Below are 19967 nucleotides of genomic sequence, written 5' to 3'. Positions count from 1 at the left end.
TCTTGAGTATAAGGAACTGAGTATCAATGGAGATCACTGAATTTACACTGGTGATACTGAAATCAAATTTGGCCATTAATACATACAGAGTTAGAGCCAAAATTCAACAAGTGCCTGAAAGTTTTATGGTGTGAAAAATACTTTTTCTTCCCTCTCTGGTACTGATCTCAGCAAACTTTTCAAAACAATTCATTTCTGGGCTGAAACAAGATCTGAAATATCCACGCAAAGTGTAGATTTTTGGGAAAAACATTATTTGAACATATGGGTTTAGAATGCAAAGATAACTATTAGAATACATCATTGTACCAACATTACATTTCCAACTCTAAGAGGTGAGATGAATGAACAAGTGAAATTTAAATAGCTTTCATTTCACTTCCAGTGCCAATGCTAAAATACTGTTTTCTCTATCCTGTGTTTGATGTTCAGCAGGTTAAGTGTTACATGCAGAGAAAGCCAGTGTTACCATTTAGCACAGAAAGAGGAAAATAAAAGAGGAGCAACTTATACTTAAGAAAAAGGGGGAAAAACAGTGTCTGAAGTCTCACATCTTAGATCCATTTTGCAAAACCCATGACATGTGGTGCAACAGAATTTAAATTCAGAAACAGCATCTCCCCTGTAAAAAGAGCATTAGTTTCCAAGCATGAGGATGAATATAAATCTAAAATAGCAAGATAGTTCCGAAACATTACTGTCCTGTTTGAAAGGCTTCATAGCTATCCTCTACCTCTTTCCAGGCTCCATGACCTTCAAGCTTCTACCTTACTTCCTCCAGACTTCCAGCAACCTCTTTCCACTCTGAAACCACCTCTCAGACTTCCAGTGCCTTTCCCCCATTATTCTCCCTATTACTACAACTGCTAGTCATATTTAATATAAAAGGTGATTGTGTGACTCTTAGCCACCTTTGTAGAAATCTTTGAGGTTCTCAGAAGATATGTGCTATACAAAGGCAAGAGAATCACAGAAACACTATGCAAAGGAGGCTAAGAATCATATAAAATATATATTTTTTCAGACAGATGAAGAAACTCAGACAAAGAAGCTAAGTGTGAATTTAGGTCACAGCAAACCAGTGGTAGAGTAGGAAGAGAAGCCAGGTCTTCTCACCTTTAGTTGTCTGCTCTAACCACAACAATGTTTCCAAAAGCTTCTAGATCTCCTCCTTATACCACTCAAGATTCCTGGCACTCCTATCCTCCAGATGATCATTAAATCCTTGAAGTGGTTGGTATTATTTCTGAACATGTACCAGTAGTACAATTCCATTCACAATTAGCTCATTCTTTGGACTCTGCTATGCTAAGCAACTCAAAAAGCATAATAGGTGAAAACTGACTGACACTGTCTTATAAACGCTGCCCAACATGGGACCATGCCTCCCTTCCCAGGATCATCAAATGTTGGGACACCCCAATACAATCACTGTAGAGACCTAAGGTATCAAGGGGCAGGAAAGAAGGAGCCAGGGTGGTGAATGAGGGGACTGGAAAGTGAATGAGGCTATGTCTTTACAGAAAAAAAATGTATTTTACATTGAGAAAACTAACACAATGTACCTTCACTGAGAAGTTAAAATGAGATGGGTGACTTCAAATAGATATCTCAATTTAACACCCTATTGAAGAGAAGATACTGTAGTTTTGACCTCTATCTAGCCAGTTGAGGTCATACAGGGTGTAGGGTTGACATCAGCCAGCTCCATCAAGGTAAAAACTTACAGTGCCTTCTTGTCAATAGGATTTTATATCAAGATAGCAACCTTGATGTAAACCCCACCCCCTCAAAAAAAAAAACCCCATACCATTTTGGTATGAAGACATAGCCTAGGAAGGTGGGACCCAAGAATAAAACATAAACTGCCTCTTGCCCACCGATCTGGACTATAGAAATCTGTATATGATGGGTCTATGTACTGCCATGGTCAGTCAGACACAATTTAAACACCACATATAAATGCCACAATGTGAGGTTAAGTTCTAAAATGCCACCCACTTTGTAGCAGTAACCAGCGCTTAATTTGTGCCAGGGCTAAGCCCTGAAACCTCTAGGCTGGCTACGTCAGTCATGATTTTTTTAAAAAAAATCACTTGAGCCCCAGCACCTAATTGCTTGAGTCCCGGCCCCTCTTTCATTACAAATCAGGTAGTGGCAATAACTATAGAAATAGAAACAGCCTGCAATCATTACTGTACTATCACCTGGCAGCATGAATGACTGTGTATGTCCTGAATTCCAAACCCTCCAACTCTGTGTCTGTTCCATACCATGAATAGAAAGTGAATGAACAGTAAATACAAATCATATACTAAAGGAAATATTTAGATTATTGCAGAGAGGCAATATGCAGACATTTTAGATTAGAACTGATAGGCACTTTTGAGATTAGAGTCCTATGGAATGTATAAACTAAGAATTTGTGGAAAGGCTAGGAAATAACTGAAGGAGACAGTATTCTTTTTTAAACCCATTTAAACTGGTTAAATAAGACTGGCATGCTCCCATTTTTCTTTTCTACTTTTGGACAAAGATCTTATAACCCCCTGCTAGCCCCCTCACATTTCCCAATTCACTGCAGGGTAGACTGCAATAATTGGATCTGTTTCTTTGCTAAATAGAAAACAGAACAAAGAAACAGAGGCATTCCCCTCTTGGTTAGAAGTAATTAAGTACCTAAGTTAGAGATACCCACACATTTATCTAGGGAGATTAAATTGATTTCCAAGTGGCATAAAAGACAAAAGTTCTCCATCTTGGCACAGAAGATGAATACACTGATTACTCAGATTAGCTCATGTCTGAAGGCTTATTGTTAAATATTAAATAGAATGTTTAGATCAGAGCTGCTAAGAGGAGGGCAGACAGGGACAACTCCCAACAGGAACAGGGAGGTGTTTTAAAGGACCTTATACTCCATGTAATGAGATTTTTTTCCCTCCCTCCCCAATAAACTTTCAGGGGTGTCTTCACCCATAGTGTGGACCATCACATCTTCCCTAACGTTTACTGTGGTGCTGAGAGTTCCAGGAATGAGCCCTCTCTGCAGTGCTGACAGTGATCAAGGCAAGTCTCCCTGCCCTGCACCATTACACTTGCACATTTGCATCAGTATGGAATTAAGGAAGCACTGATAAATAAACTAGGAAGCACCAGAGAATCCAGTGATTTCAAAATGTGGTTAATTATCAGGAGGAGAATTAAAGGTTGAAAATGTTTGCTGTTCTGTGTAAGAAAAAGATAGAGAAAGGCAAAGAGAGGTCAGAGCAGAGAATAATGGAATGTAAACTTTGTGCTGTCTCTTGGGCCTAGACACCAATTATTTTTTTGCAATACAGCAGTGCCAGGAGGTTCCACTCAGAGACCAGCGCCACACTGTATACAAAAAAGATCATCCCTGACAACAAGTTAACAATCTAACTATAAGACAAGAGACAGCAGCTGGATACAGCAAATGGATAGCAGGAAAACAATACACGGCATTGTACGCATTAAAATGTATATGAAATTTGGAGTATTTGGTATGGATCTCATTTTACTCTTTGCTGAATTTCATAACAGGTTTGTCCATTTTGAAATGCACCACTGAAAAGGAAATAAAGTAAGTTCGCCTGTTGTGCCTGGCTAATACAAATATAAGTTAAATTGTGCAAGTGGGCAGGTTACTAACCAATACCATTGATCACTGGTTCTTATCATCAAAAGTAAAGTCAAAGTTAACAATGAAAAGAAGAAGCAAAAGAGAAAAAAGAGAAAGGGCAGAGGTAGGGAAAAGGTGATAGAAGGAAACATCTTAGAAATATCTGAGCAAGTACTAAATACTGTGTTAGAATCAGGGAGCTGAGAATGGGTCATAAGAGGAGATATAGGGATGGTTATTCTGGATCAGATCCATATTCCATCAAGGCTAGAATCCAGTCTGAGAGTGGCCAAAATTAATCAAAGAAGGGAGAGTTACTGACAAGAAACCCTGAATAAAAAAATAAGCTACTAATTATTAGCAATAGGCCTAGCTTATTGATGCTAGATAAATGTTTAATATTTTTATTTTTGAATGCTTGAATGAGATGAAGTTAGAGAGTTATTTTACATTTCTACTTCAAAACAAAAATTAAAAATAACAGTTTGTGACAAGGCTGCCGCAAACTGCTAAGTGCAATACCCTTATTTTTAAAGCAGTCGAATTACTGCTGTAACATGACACATTTCAAGTTCTTTTCTAGGGCCTAATATAATTACTATATCCCCCCTGAAGAACAGTGCAGCACATAAGGCAAGTGACAGTACAGGCCCAAATAGAGCCTATTGAAAGTATCTTCTAACGGGGTTACAGAGCAGATCAACCTTAACCATTCTTTCCGCATTTAGCATCCTTTGGGTAATCACCAATCTACCCAGGAGGTCTGATTTGAAAGCTGAAAGAAAAGATTAGTGAATGAGAACACGGATCTGGGATGCATGTACCACCTATCTCATGCAATCATACAGCAATTTATGGTGCTCATAGTTAGTGAAATGACTTTCATAAAATGGCCATATTAGTATCTTGCCACTTTAAAAAAGTCAGCATCTATTTTCATCTCATGGTATGATTAAACCTCATCAGCCTTTAACTGTCACTCAGTCAAACTCTCCCCATATTAAGTTTCTGCAAGGATAACCTGGCATACAAGGATATAAAAGTGAGAAGCTGAAGTCTAGTGAAATACTTTACTCTGAATAAAAGCTATCATTATGTTTGGATAATCTAAGAGGTTTGCTGTAATAGACTTGTTTCTAACTTACCCATCTTATGTACTTATGTGTCCCTCATTACCATAGTATCTGAGCACCTCAAAATCGTTAATGTATTTATCCTCGTAACTCCCCGGTGGGATAGGAAAATACCATCCTCATTTTACAGATGGGCGACTGAGGCTCTAAGTGACTTGCTGAAGATGATACAGGAAGTCGGTGGCAAAACAGGAACTTGAACCCTTGTCTTCCAAATCCCTGTGCAATACCCCAACCACTACACCACATTTAAATGATATCTTACTTTTTTAAAAAAATACACACAATGCAATCGCTAATACAAAAAAAAGACCAGATACATTATTTAGAATCTCTTCAGGTGAAAATGGTTAATTAAATCCTTGACACCACTTATTCTGAAAACAAATAATTTTCAGATGATGTCTTATTTCAGCAAACTAGAATACGAACAATGATGGTATCAGTAACTGTAATCCAGATATGCCCTGTAAAACAATAGCTTCTACTCTTCCAGTCTCACTGAAAGATTGTAGTCAGTATAAATATAGGCAGGCAAATGGAACATAACATCAAATAGTGCTTCTGAACAACCATTCCTCAGAGAAATACAGAAAGGAAGTACTGAATTAAAATGGTAACAAAGATAAAAAGTTCATGCTCAGTAGATGTTGAAGACATGCATACAGTAAAGTATTGCTATAATAATAATAAAAAAACCAGTTTCTAAGGGTTTTAAGCCTTTCAAACTATGAAACCAATTATTTGCTGAAAATACACATTAGCATCATAAGACATTTTGGCAGGTAAAGAGTGGAATTCAGTTGAACTGAATTTGGGATTGAAAAAAGTGTAATAGTGCAGAAAGAAAGACAGTACTGACTATCATCATATGAAAAGGTACTGTAAGTTTCCCTCAATTCTTAAAGAATCAGTACTACTGCATTAACACTGCACAGCATTTGCCATGTTTACTTTGCTTCACACTTTAAAATGAAAACAGAAATTAGATAGCTGAGACATGAAATAAATACATATTTGGATTTTTATGTAAAGTATAATCAAGTTTGGCTTTGCAAATTTAAAACTCTCTGAGACTAGTTGAAATAGGGCTGACTGATATATTTCATGAAGGAAGAGGAATTTACTCTTTTGAGTGCAATGTATGCAACATAAGTATGCACGTTCCATGAGAGCCAGGGGATTCTAACAAACTTACAGGTTCAATTTCAATGGAACCCATTCAAAGTCTGTGGTGGGTACAGTTTTGTCCGTGAGAAAAAAACAACACATAAATATCAATCATACTCATTCACCACCTATGCCTAAGAATACAGTAAGATCTCTATCTTATTAGTTACATGGTGCCAATAAACAGATATCATAGGCTTTTCTTTCCTCTGATTGCCTATATATTTTTTTATGCTACATAATCTTCTTCCTGCTCCTGGATTCAGGAAGGTATTTAAGCACAGGCATTCCAATGAAGTCAATGGGACTACTCGTGGGCTTAAAGTTGGACACAAACTTAAGTATCTTGCTGAACCAATGCTGAATCAAGGTCTTTGTTCTCATTCTTCCAGTCTTGGCTTCATGCCTTCCTCCATTCTGCCATAACTTTGAAAATTCCTTATTTCTTCTACTTCAACTTCAACTCCCTCCTTAACCAAATGTTTTCTAAGTCCACCATTGACGTTTCCACACCTTCCTGTGTTTAGTCTATATTATATTTGTTATAATATAATGTTTATATAATGCTCTCTGAAGGATAGCATTGTAAAACCCACTTTACATTCATTTTTGTACAGGTGTTAGTTACAACACAGTTGAAAGCAGTGGAGAATTGGCCCCCTATCTTTTCCATGTGCAATAAATTGTTGAGTATATTTACTGACAATATAATAAAGAACAGTAGACCAAATTTTGAGGTCATTACTCAGTTTTTACTTTGTTTTGTTAATAGTAGTAGCAGGGACTAGAATTTGACCCAGTGCAAGAAGTAAATGCCCATTTTGTGGAAGAGTACTAAAGGTCTTGATTTTGCAAACTGTCATCATGTTGAGCAGTACCTTACTCCACAGGTAGTTTAATTGAACTCACTGGGACTATTGTGGATCAACAAACCACCAGACAAAAGTAAGAGTGGCAGAATCTGACCCTCAGACTGTGACTAAAATGTCCTGTTGCTACAAAATTTTCGCACTGTGAAGATTTAGAAAGCTTTCTAAGTTTTTGCACAATGCCTCTGATTGCTAGAGTGTTCACAAAATCCCTTTGTCACAAAGGCAGAAAATCTTAATTCCGGTTATTTTAAAACTCATTAATTTGCAATGGTCTGATGGGTCAAATTCAGAGAATGCAAATGGAGATCATTAAGTCAATATAAATCAGATGGAGCAATTTGCAAACCGAAGATGCAGATGTGTGGGGTTGTGGCAGAGAAAGCAGTGAACAGGAGGGGGAAGGAAGGAAGTGTATAGATTCTTCTGCAAAAAGGCTCTGCCAGGCTTCAGAAAAAAAAAGGGGCAGGATTTGCTCCTTGGGAGTTAAATCACAAATGTCCAGTGCTATAAACAAAATGATAGAGAATATTTTAACTTGCAATTTCTACCAGAACTGAATTCCTCAGTAACTTTAGACTAAAAGCTCCGTATCACACTACTTGAGCCATCCAGTGCCCAGCCTATCCAAAAGAGAAATTATAGAATTTTCTAGCAATTCTGCACTCTGAATAGTTACTTGTAATGAATGAAATGATATACATTTTTCCAAACCAGACCCTTTGGAGATGATTTGGTTTTAGACAGGTAGAGTAATTTTATATTATTAGTGCTCTTTAAATGTTTATAAAAACCCTTTGAATTTGGAAATGATTAGTAGCCTGAGAACATGCAATTTAAAATGATGTAATCTTTAAATTATTAGGAGTAAAACTATTTGGAGGCAATTAGGTGTTCTGGGCTTCAAAGGATAAACTATTAAGCAAACGTGAAATTTGGCATGCCTCAAAATGATTATATATCTTTACATTCACTCTGTGAATATTCAATTTTAAAAGTCTCTGTTAATGCATAGGGAACAAAAAAATTGACTCTTCTGATGGAGAGTCAACCAAAACAGCAAAAGGAACAAAATTAATACTATCCCCAAAACTCAAATCCAGTGCCCTGCAGGACCAAATACACCTAGACTATCCCTGACAAGGGTGTTTGTCCAAACTGATCTTAAAATCCCCAACATTGGAGGTTTCCACAACCTCCTTGGGAAGTGTATTCCAGATCTTAACTACCATTATAGTTAGAAAGTTTTCTCTTCATATCTAACCTAAATCACCCTTGCTGCAGATTAAGCCCTTTACTTCTTGTCCTATCTTCAGTGGATCTGGAGAACAATTGATCATCATCCTCTTTATGACAGCCCTTAACATATTTAAAGATTATTTTCAGGTCCTCTCTCAATCTTCTTTTATCAAGATTAAACATATCCAGTTTTTTTAAACCTTTCCTAGTAGGTCAGATTTCATAAATCTTTTATCATTTTTGTTGCTCTCTTCTTTACTCCAATTTGTCCACCTCTTTCCTCAAGTGTGGTGCCCACAATTGGACACAGTATTCCAACTGAGGTCAGACCAGTGTCAAGTAGAGTGTGACAATTACTTCCCATGTCTTATATATGACATTCCATTTAGTACACTCCAGAATGACATTAGACTTTTTCACAACTTCATCACACTTTAGCTTCGTATTCAATTTGTGATCTATTATAACCCCAAATCCTTTTCAGCAGTGCTACCACCTAGCCAGCTATTCCCCATTCTGAAGGTTTGTTTTGAATTTGATATTTGCCAAAAGTAAAATACTAAGCCAGATCAGAAAAATGTAACTTTAAATTTTTTAAAGACTATCACAAACAAGTTTGATTTAAAAAAAAAACAACAACATTAAAATGCAGAGGAAGAACATCTGAGTCCCCCTCTTTAATGAAGCAGAGATAAATGACATGAGATGAACATTACATTTTTAGAGGAACATAAACCACAAAATTCAGACTGAGGTTTTTATAAAATTCAAGCTTGCTAATATATTAAGTCACTCTACACTTTACAAGCCCAGATACTCAAATTCATAGTCTGTAATGTTAAAATCTATTTGAAGTTCTAGATTTATTAAAAAGGGGGTCAGATTTGTCCCTCCATACATTGATCTACTCTGTCCTACACCAGGGTCAGCTGACTCATTGGCAATCCCATGGAGGGTTCTCTGTGCTTTCAGGGTTCAGGTGGAGAAGAAGGATCCAGAGAGTGAGCAGGAAGGGCTGGGGACAGCAGTATTTTCCCCTTATCAACCTTACAGATAAAGAGGAGGTTATAAACTTCAGGCTGTAGTAATAAATAACATTAACATAAAGAGTTTTAACCGTTAATGTTAAGGTTAACTATTGAAGTTGATTTTCAATAACTCTTGGAATATTAGGGAAGTTCCAGAAGACTTGAAAAAATCTAATACTGAACTACTATTTTAAAAGGGTAAATGGGACAACATGGGTAATTATAGGTGTGTCAGTCTGACATTGATCCCTAGCAAAATAACAGAATAGCAAATGTGGAACACAATAACAAATTAAAGGAAGATAATATCATTAATGTCAATCAATGTGGGTTTATGGTAAATAGAGCCTGTCAAACTAACTTGTTATCGTTTGTTGCTGAGATTACAAGTTTGGTTGATAAAGGTAGTTTTGTTGATGCTTCAGACTTTTCCAAGGCATTTTGAATTGGATACCACACAATATTTTGTTTAAGAAACTAGAAAGTTAAATAATATGGCACACATGAAATGGATTAAAAGCTGATACCTTATGGGTCTCAAAATGTAAGTGTAAACAGGGAGTGATTATCCAGTGGTATGTGTCGAGTGGGGTCCCACAGGCATCAGTTCTCAGCCCTATATTAACATTTTTATCAATGACCTATGATAAAACATAAAACCATCCCTGAGAAAGTTTGCAGATGACACAAAGATTTGGGGGAGGGGTTTGTTAACTAGTGAACAGCACACGTTACTGATGCAGCATGACCCGGGTTGCTTGATAAGGTGGGCACAAACAAGTAATATCCATTTTAATAGGGCCAAATATAAAATTATACATCTATGAACAAAGAATACAGTCCATTCTTGCAGGATGGGGGCTCTAACCTGGGAAAGAGTGACTGAAAAAGATTTGGGGTCATGATGGATAATCAGCTGAACATGAGCTTCCAGTGCAATGCTGAGGCAAAAAAAGAATAATGAAATCCTTGGGTACATAAACATAGGAATATTGAGTAGGAAGGTTATTTTACCTCTGTATTTGGCAAAGATGTAACTGCTACTAGAATATTCTGTCAGTTCTGTGTCCACAATTCAGGAAGGATGTTGAAAAAATTGGAAAGGGTTCAAAGAAGAGCCACAAGAACAATTAAAGAATTGGAAAATAAGCTATATAGTCACAGACTGAAAGATCTCAATCTATTTAGCTCAGCAAAGAGAATGTTAATGGGTGACTCTATAACAGTTTATAAATACCTACATGGGGAACAAATATTTGATAATAGGCTCTTCAGTCTATCAGATAACGATATAACAAGATTCAATGACTGGAAGTTGAAGCTAGACAAATTCAGACTGGAAACAAAGCTCAAATTTTTAACAGTGAGGGTAATTAATCATTGGAACAATTTACCGAGCATTGTGGTGGATTCTCCATCACTGCCTATATGATCACAGTGGTCCCTTCTCCCCTCACGACCTATGAATCTATTAACTCTGTCAGGCTGTATTAACTCTTCAACAGATCAATTCATACTGGGGAACCATCATTTAAGTGGACCCTGGAACAGACACCTACACAGATACAAGAACTATTGCAGAGTTGACAGACTACTTGGCTCACACAGATCTAGGAAGCCTTGTCTCTTCACAACCACTCCCTCTCTTGCCTGCTAAACTATCCTGTTAAGCCAATGCAGATGGTCAGCACCTTGGGGCAGTTTTTTTTTTTAAGTGTTTGTGCTGCACTCATTACAAACAGGGTTCTATTCCCGATTGTTAATAATTACCCATTCTCTAGGGGCTGAACCTCTACTCATTTCACAGACAAACCCTGCCTTCCTTCCCCAAAATGATTTGAAGCAAAACTGTTCTAGGAGATCCTGACAAACATTTCCTCCCCAGGTCCACATCTCACATTTATTTTCATGGAAAGAACTGCTCTTTGACCTGAATTTGCAATGGAAAAGCAGGTTCATTCTACAGTTGTCTTCAAATTATTCTGAGACAAAGCAAGATTTAATTCCTTTAAAATATCATTTTATATGTAACTTATGTGATTTACTGGAGCACTGAAGTAAAAGGTAACATTGCTATTGAATTACATTTTAAATAACTATAAAACCAATCAAGTAAATTTGTCTGTTGCATGATTTTACTTTTAAGAGGGATAAAAATCTACAAAAGGGAAATAAAAGTTACAGACAAGTAGCATAGATTCAATTTTTTATCCAGAACTCTGTAATTCAAAATGTAACACAAACAAGAACACCATTCATGAGCAAAAACAGCCAATGTATCTAGGATCTTTAGTCAATTAGCACAGGCAGTGCAAAAAAATTAATCAATCCTATTCCCAGAGTTATGGTGATATCATTACATAAAGTTGATACAAAGAGATGTAAATGATGCAGAGGTACAGGAACACAGAAAGAAAAAGTGCTGAAGTCATTGAGCCATCTCCTAAGTTGGCAACTTGGGACAGCTCCACTGAAATCAATGTACTTATGCTGATTTAACACCAGCTAAGAATCTGGTCCCCTGGATGGAAGCAGCATTCATCTAACAAAAGGTAGCAAGGTGAACATGCAAATGATGTTGTTCTACTCTTCTCTTCCCCCACCTTAAGAAAGATAGTGTTGTGAGATCTAGTTAAACTGTTTGACAACTGCCTTTGAACAAGGCAAATTTTCTGTCCAGGAGTTAAAAAAAACTAAATTATCCAGAGGATGTAATACAGATGCCAGTATATATTCTGTACTAGTAAGGAGAACACAGATATAGTATGTAGAAATAAATATTTCCAGAGGATATAGTTTACTCAAAGACATTTTATGAAAGGAGCGTATAGCTGTATTTTATTGAAAAGGTGACTTCATCAAACAGTAGTATGCACTTTATCACTTACTATAAGCCAGTTAATGGAGAATATCAAAACACTTCCATTGACTGTAACTAAAGAGGCTTTTTTGTAACATAGAAATATCTTAAAATCATATTGTGCTGCTGCCTCTCTCTCTCTCCATCATGTGGAGACCTGCTATAAATTTTACAATGCTATAGATATGCTAGTTTTTTCCAATAGTCTGTACCTTGACTTCATCTAAACTTTAAAAGATCCCTATTCAGACATGTACCTATATAAATATTCTACCACCTGATTTCTACTTTTTTTCTTCACTTTTGTAATTTGCCAATAATGCCTCCCTTGTACAAGGCACACTTAACTTGACTCTTGCATTCTAGTTTTAGAGCTATTGTTTTCAAAGAGAACAGTGTTCTGACTTCAGAGAAGACAAAAAGGTGAAGGTAACTGCCTGTGTACTGGGCCAAAGGCTTGTACCCTTTTCTAGAACTGTTCCACAGAACGAATTATATGGTTAGGCAAGGCTGGCAGTAAAGAAAGTAATGGTCAAAGTCTAGTTGCAACAGTAGGTAAAAGGCTGCAAAGGGTAGACTGATGCTTGTCCTAAGCAGTAGCCTCCTTGGCCTCTTCCAAAAGCCAATACTTCTGGTAGAATGAGCTGAGATTTCCTGAATGTGGTAGGAATCGTCACATATTCAGAGATTTCATCTAAAAATCTGAATTTTTCAACTCTTATCTAAACAGAAGCCAAATTCTGATCTTTTTGAAACACACTCATCAATAAACCCACCATGAATTGACTTTTTCGTCCAGAGTATTGCCTGTGAATGACCAATGGTTGAGACTGATATGATACCCAGAAATAATGTATCCAGGAATAGGATTTCTGTGATTAAACAAACAAGATGATAGGACCCAAAGGTTCAGTACGAAGTAACAAGAAACACTGTTCCACTAGGAATAGTGGGGACAAATAACCTAACTAATTTTAGATGGAGCCTGATATATTTATTAATAGGATTATGTGATAGATTTGCTTGTGATAATAGAGGACTAGATTCAAAGATCCAGGAGGTTCCTTCCAGTCCTTCATTTCTGATTCAAAACAGTTTCCACAAAGTGGGATATTACATTTTATGCAGTCCCATTAAGAACTTGCATCCATTTTAGTGAGAGAGATAGGGTAAAAGTTTTAAAAGCACCTAGTGCCCGGGAGAGCAGAGCAGGATTCCCCGTTAATGGTTCTGTGATTCCCTCCGAGTTCTCCCACATCCTCCTCAGACCAATGATCCACCCCTCCCCTGTAGTCCAGGCAGGAGTGTGTTGCTGTTTTCCTGCTGGGAGCCATGTGATCTGCATATGAGCTCTCCATGCTGAGGAATGTCAAAGCTTCCTGGAGTTTTGAAAAGGGAGGGGTGCATTCCTGCAGGGCAGCAGAGTTCAAAACAGTGAGCAGAGAGGTCACAGTGGGTATTATGGGACACTGGGAGAGGCCAGTTACGGCAACATAACAAATGGCAGTATCTACACTGATGGTTTGTCACTTTAACTTTTCCTCAAAAATCTCTCGTTGAGGTGGTTGTGTTTTGTCAGCAAAACAGGAGATTTTTGCCACAAAAAGTAATGTAGTAGTGTGTACAAAAAGCTGCTTTTTTTCCAACAAAACTGGCAAACAGTAGTGTAGAAAAGGCCTTAGTCACTTTTGAAAATTTTACCCAGGGTTTGCTAATTTAAGCATAGGACTGAAAGACAAACACTCCTACATACTAGTTCTTACTCTTACACTAGCTTCCTGAGTCTCCTTGGAAAAATTCCTTAAGCTCCCTGGACTTGATTTGCATTTACAGTAAAGTCTCTTTACAGCACTTGGACAGTAAAGGCACCTGAAAAAGAACAAATTAAATTGACACTCACTTAAGTTTACATTGTGCTGTCAGTAAGGGAGTGGCATAGAGGGATCTTAGTGTTAATGAGACCCAGACCCTGTTTCCATTTCCCAATTAAATAATGATGACATTTATCAATCTACCTTATTGGTGTGTTATGACAATAAATACCTTAATATCATATTATTGATATTTCTCTGCTTAGCATAGGCCTCTGAAATGTCACATGGTGAGAAGCATCCCTGATCTGTGTAAACTGTGACTTTTAATTATAACTTGTTGTTAGTTAAAATTGTCATTTCTGACTTTTCTGTCAGCAGCCACCAGTGTAAAGTGTCATCATTTTGACATAGAGCATATTCAGTTAATAAGACTAATGCTCAAAAAAGCGTACACATCATATTTAGGTACTGGTTTAACATCAGAAGCCAACAGTTTTAATTGTGTTCTATAAAATGTAGGTTTTTTTGCCTTTTATTATTAATTATTTTTTTAATTATTATTATTATTATTAAACTTATATTAGTAGGATGGAAATTCGTTAACAATATGGAGCTCTCATGCTATAGGGATCACAAATGTTTGTCCTCATGAACATAATGGTGGTTAGTAGCAAAAGATACAGAGGGGAAAAAACAATTTGAATTTAACATGTATTGGATGTAAAACTCTCAGTGGATACACAACATGACAAGAAATTCTTCCCACCATGTGTACTTTCAAAATATTGTACAAGAGAAAAGGGTTACAACTTTATTTTAATCTACATAAGTAAACTGTAAAGATTAACATAACATTATTTAATTCCAATATTTGTTGTCATCGCTCATTAAAAATTGAATGGAAAAGGCGTAGATTCTCGCTACATTGTCCCCATATATCTAACCTGATAGTTTTGCAAGGCTCTACTTTAAAGAATACACCTGATTCCAGAAAAAGCCATGACTTACAGTCTTCAAATGATGGAAGTAATCTTCACACCCCTGGTAATACTATTTTCATCACTGACCAGTTTCAATTATATCATGAATCCTAATTGCTATTAATATTTGTAAAGTTTATGGGCATTATATCTAGGCCACCATGAAAGCCCCAAACAGTTTAATGAAGTCCTTCTGGAGAAGACTCCTGTGTTCAGGAGTCCCACTGAGGCTATTTTGGGGAACACATTTTAAAATAGACCTATTTGAAATGTCTCTTAGTGGAAAAATCTGTACTTCTAAAATTTCACATACCTCCAGAATTGTCTTAATTTTATCTTCCAGTCCCCAAGTTTACCAGTGAAAAATTCCTATAGTGCAAGGAGGGGGAGACACAAAAAACAAAAACCTACAATACCTATTGGAAAGAAAACCTCACTAACCAATACCATGTTGTTCTTAAATACTAGAAGCCATTAATTACTACCATTCAGGATTCTAAATACATACTTCCTTATAATTGCTTTTAAATTACTTAATTCATTTCATTCATTATTTATGTGTCATTAAAACAACCAGGGCTCTAACTAAGAAGTATATTCCAGCCTACAGAATCTATTAACTTCTTTTTTATAAATGCACGTTATCCATCCAAACACAAGCAGGTGGACACACACATACATTTTATGTACTTTAAGCCACAAAATAAAAGCAAAACTGAATTCTGTGTCTGTTTATAATACTTTGCAGGAGTATTTCAAGGAGTAAAAAGACTGGAATATTCATTGGTCATCTGCACATTTGGTAAGAAGGAGTATGCATGTATGGTAAAAAAAATTCTTCTGTATAAGGGCTGTATTGCATGAGAGAACAGGACACTCATCTGTGTGATAGGTCTCGGGGAATCTACGGACAGAATGACACAGAGTTCTGATGGGAGCACAGTGGGGCACATTCTTCTGATGTTCTAACAAGGAGCACCATTCACCCCTTTCTGTATGTTCCATTGACAACAGCCCACAGAGCGGGGAAGGGACAAAGTGATAATTTGGGGAATCTGCTTGATGAATTCTAGTTTGATTTTATGAACTGTCTGTATCCTTATGTATTACGACTGTCTTTTACTCTGTGCTGCCCCATGCTCCTTGTGCTAAGGAGACAGGGGAATGGCATCAACATGTCCATCCACCAGTAGGCCGATCGTTAAAGACTGTCAACACCTAAATAGGTCTTGCCTGAGGAGAACAAAATAACAGTCGCATCCAAGGTGAAACCAGTTATCTCCATCTTCTCTCCAGGGGGCTGGGGTTTGGAGAGTGGAAAAGTCCTCAACATAGGAGAAATTTTTTGAATGGGAGAACGAGGAGATCAGGTGTTAATCTGAGGTCTTAAAAACAGACAGCTTGAGAAACTTTGTGCGGAGAAGGGAGATGTAGAGGGACTCACGGTGACAAAGGAAGCTTGGACAGAAGGACAGGCTATCTTAATGGAACAGTTTATTTTAAATGTGGTATCAGCTAAGAACAAGGTAACTGGCTGCAGAGAGAAAGACTCCAAAATTCAGAGAAGTCATGTGCGGGAAGGGGGATCCTGGATTCTACAGAGGACTCTGACTTAAGCCAAAAGAATGTTCCTGGGTGGTGTGGAAACAAACAGGGAAATGAATGCAGGTATTTTATTGTTTTGTCTAAATCTATATATTACTTGTGCTATTCAGTATAGAGGGATTGGTTGGTGCTTGAATGCTTGAGAAGACTGTGTGTCTGTTTGTGTCAAATCTCACATGAGCCAGAAGAGGAGACCTATCTATCCAGAGTGCCCATGCAATTGGAGCTCTGGAGAAGGGTGTGCTTAAGCTAGTGGGGATTCTCAGGGGTGGAGGTCAACACTAATCCCAGGGCCTAGAGCAGCTGGGCCACAGGATCCTATTTCCATGAAGGTGTAATAGACCGAGCATCTGTACCCATAAGTATGTCAGAGAGGCCAAAGAAAGAGACAGTGCTGGAGCTTACTCCTACTCAGAAAACTTAAAGCACATGGGTCCAGCATGGTGCGACCCAAACACAGCAGCCTAATGAGTGTCAGCTGGGGGATCTCTACTAGGGCTGTGAAACCAAGTAACCAATTCAGTTATGTCTCCTGCCAATGTACTAAATACATTTTCAAAAATAATAATTCTGTGCTACCATCACAATGCAAGCAGTATTGCACTGGTTTTATCTTGTAACATTAACAAAATATTACATTTTTGTTATCACTAAGATGATGTGAAATATCACCCTCCTTCTCTACCAAGATTAACACAACATGGCCAGAATGGTGGCAGGTGGAAGAATAGGAAAAGGGGAAAGTAAAGAAATAAAAAAGGGAAGAAAAATCATGAGAAGACCAGGCTTTCAGGGTAGTAAAGAAGTCACTTTACTTAAAGAAGACTTAGTTATTCTAAGTGTGGAATACATGCAATGTAGGGAGGAAGCCAAACAGATACAAATTTCAAGTAATTTTATGTAAATAGGTATGTGAATTGCAGTCCTCTTGCTCCTGAAAAGTTGCCAGAATCACCTGTGTGTTGCAGAGGTCGTGCACCATTGCACGAGGCACAGAGGGTTGAGCATGTTGAAAATGAGAGGCAGAAAGAGCAATTAAATGGCTTGTTGGGGCAAATGTAAGCAACACAAAGTCAGAAGTCTTGGCTGTGATTCAGACTTTCTAAATACGGGCTATTTTTTCTCCCTTTTTAGGGGACAGGATCTTTTCCCTTTGTGTTATCTACTTTTTTTTTTAATAAAAAAAGATGTATATTACTAGTGGCTTTGTTACTATCTGATATTTAGGAACAGTACCATAGGTGTAGTTTGCACTTTGTATGGGCGGTAAAGACACACTCCTGCCCTGTAGGGCTTGCACTCTAAATTGGTCATGTGTCATGATCTCTCATCTCTTATGCTACCAGCCAGTGCCACCAGTCTGAATTACTTGCTTGTCTGTTTCTCTCACAAATGTCTTCATGCTTTCTTCCATCCCCAGGCCTTATAATGGACTGCCTGAGCTGAGCTGATCTGTGTGGCAAAAAACCTCTCTTCACTCAGATCCATTTTCAAGGATCACTTCTGCTAAGCCACCTAAAATTGCTTTATTATTTTTCTCCTGTGCCCCCTTTCTTCGTCCTTCACCACCGCCCGCCCCTAGTGGAACCCAACACTAAAAGGCTGTCCGCTGCCAGTACTTTTTTCTTTCCACAAGGCTCAGCTGGGTCGCAGGAAGCACAGCCTGGCAGCAGAAAGCAGATCAGGGTAGAATGGCTGGAAAGCAGGCAACAGGGCTGGAATGTTGTCAAGGAAGAAGGGTGAAGTTTAGCTGGTGGTTGGAATTGAGAAGCAGATAAAACCATGCAGGCAGATAAGTATAGAGCAATTATTCGACTGATCAGTGACGCTGGGCAAAAGTGGCAAGAAATATCTAAATAGATTGCAGGCACGTAGGCTGTGGCTTGAACACCCTCACTTTGTTGGATAGGAGACCAAGTGCTTTTGGGCTCATTCAGCACTAACGAGGCATTCCTGTAACAAAACACACCTGCTCTGCCTGGAGGGAAGTGGGTGTCGGGGAGGTTAAAAAAGGAAAATCTTCCACAGGAAGGAGTGGTGGCACTGGAGAAGATTGCTACAGCTCCGATAGCCAGCAGGAAGACAGTTGTAGGCCTTATGCGCCTGAAACTGCATGAACCAGCTGTAAAGCAGGGTTCCCCAAGAGGAGGGGCTGGAGGTAGACCCTAATTAAAGACAGTAGGCCAGCTGATAAGCCAATCCCCAAAGAGCTAGCCCCAGAAAGACTGCTCAAGAGACAGGCCATCTAATCTGTTCTTTCTTACTCTGATCACCGTCTTTCATAAGGGAGAGACAGGACATTTTTTGTTTGGAGAACACCTCACGTGCTACTAACAGGGGGAGGGTATTAAAAACTTGAATGGGGATTCAGGGGAGCCCAACACTAATGACTTGAAGGCTCTGGGTATATATATTTGATGTTTTGGCAGGGAGAGGATTATAGCAGTGGCAAGGGAACCAAATAGTTTGAAAACAGAAGAGACAAAACAATGAATAGAGTCCAAGACTGGAAGGGACCATTTGATCACTGAGTCTGACCTCCTGTGTTACACAAGCCATAGAACTTGCCCAAAATAAATAGAATCATAGATTAGGGTTGGAAGAGACCTCAGGAGGTCATCTAGTCCAATCCCCTGCTCAAAGCAGGACCAACACCAACTAAATCATCCCAGCCAAGGCTTTGTCAAGCCAGTCCTTAAAAACCTCTAAGGAAGGAGATTCCACCACCTCCCTAGGTAACCCATTCCAGTGCTTCTCCACCCTCCTATTGAAATAGTGTTTCCTAATATCCAACCTAGACCTACCCCTCTGCAATTTGAAACCATTGTTTCTTGTTCTGTCATCTGCCACCACTGAGAACAGCCTAGCTCCATCATCCCCCCTTCAGGTAGTTGAAGGCTGCTATCAAATCCCCCCCTCACTCTTCTCTTCTGCAGACTAAATAACCCCAGTTCCCCCAGCCTCTCCTCGTAAGTCATGTGCCCCAACCCCCTAATCATTTCCTTTGCCCTCCGCTGAACTCTCTGCAATTTGTCCATATCCCTTCTGTAGTGGGGGGACCAAAATTGAACGCAATACTCCAGGTGTGGTCTCACCAGTGCCGAATAGATGGGAATAATCACTTCCCTCGATCTGCTGGCAATGCTCCTACTAATACAGTCCAATATACCGTTGGCATTCTTGGCAATGAGGGCACACTGCTGACTCATATCCAGCTTTTCATCCACTGTAATCCCAAGTCCTTTTCTGCACAACTGCTGATAAGCGAGTCAGTTCCCAGCCTGTAGCGGTACATGGGATTCTTCCTTCCTAAGTGTAGGACTCTGCACTTGTCCTTGTTGAACCTCATCAGATTTCTTTTGGCCCAATCCTCCAATTTTTCTAGGTCACTCTGGACCTTACCCTCCAGCATATCTATCTCTCCCCCCAGCTTAGTGTTATCTGTGAACTTGCTGAGGATGCAATTAATCCCATCATTCAGATCATTGATAAAGATATTGAACAAAACCAGCCCCAGGACCAACCCTTGGGGCACTCCGCTTGATACCGGCTGCCAACTAAACATCCTTTGAACTGGAGCATGTCTTTAAAAATATTCAAACTATTTAAAAATTGCCAGTGATGGA

The 19967-nt window shown here is 38.5% G+C and overlaps 1 protein-coding gene across 3 annotated transcripts in view; it reads right to left on the bottom strand.

The window, feature by feature from the left end:
* The window catches only part of MGAT4C (MGAT4 family member C), a 685173-nt gene that overhangs the window by 425252 nt on the left and 239954 nt on the right, over window positions 1–19967 (bottom strand). The window lies entirely within an intron of this gene.

Source organism: Lepidochelys kempii, chromosome 1 (assembly GCF_965140285.1).
Source record: "Lepidochelys kempii isolate rLepKem1 chromosome 1, rLepKem1.hap1, whole genome shotgun sequence".
NCBI lineage: Eukaryota > Metazoa > Chordata > Testudines > Cheloniidae > Lepidochelys > Lepidochelys kempii.
Note: the sequence above shows the minus strand (reverse complement) of the source record. Positions and strands in the feature narration are given on the sequence as shown.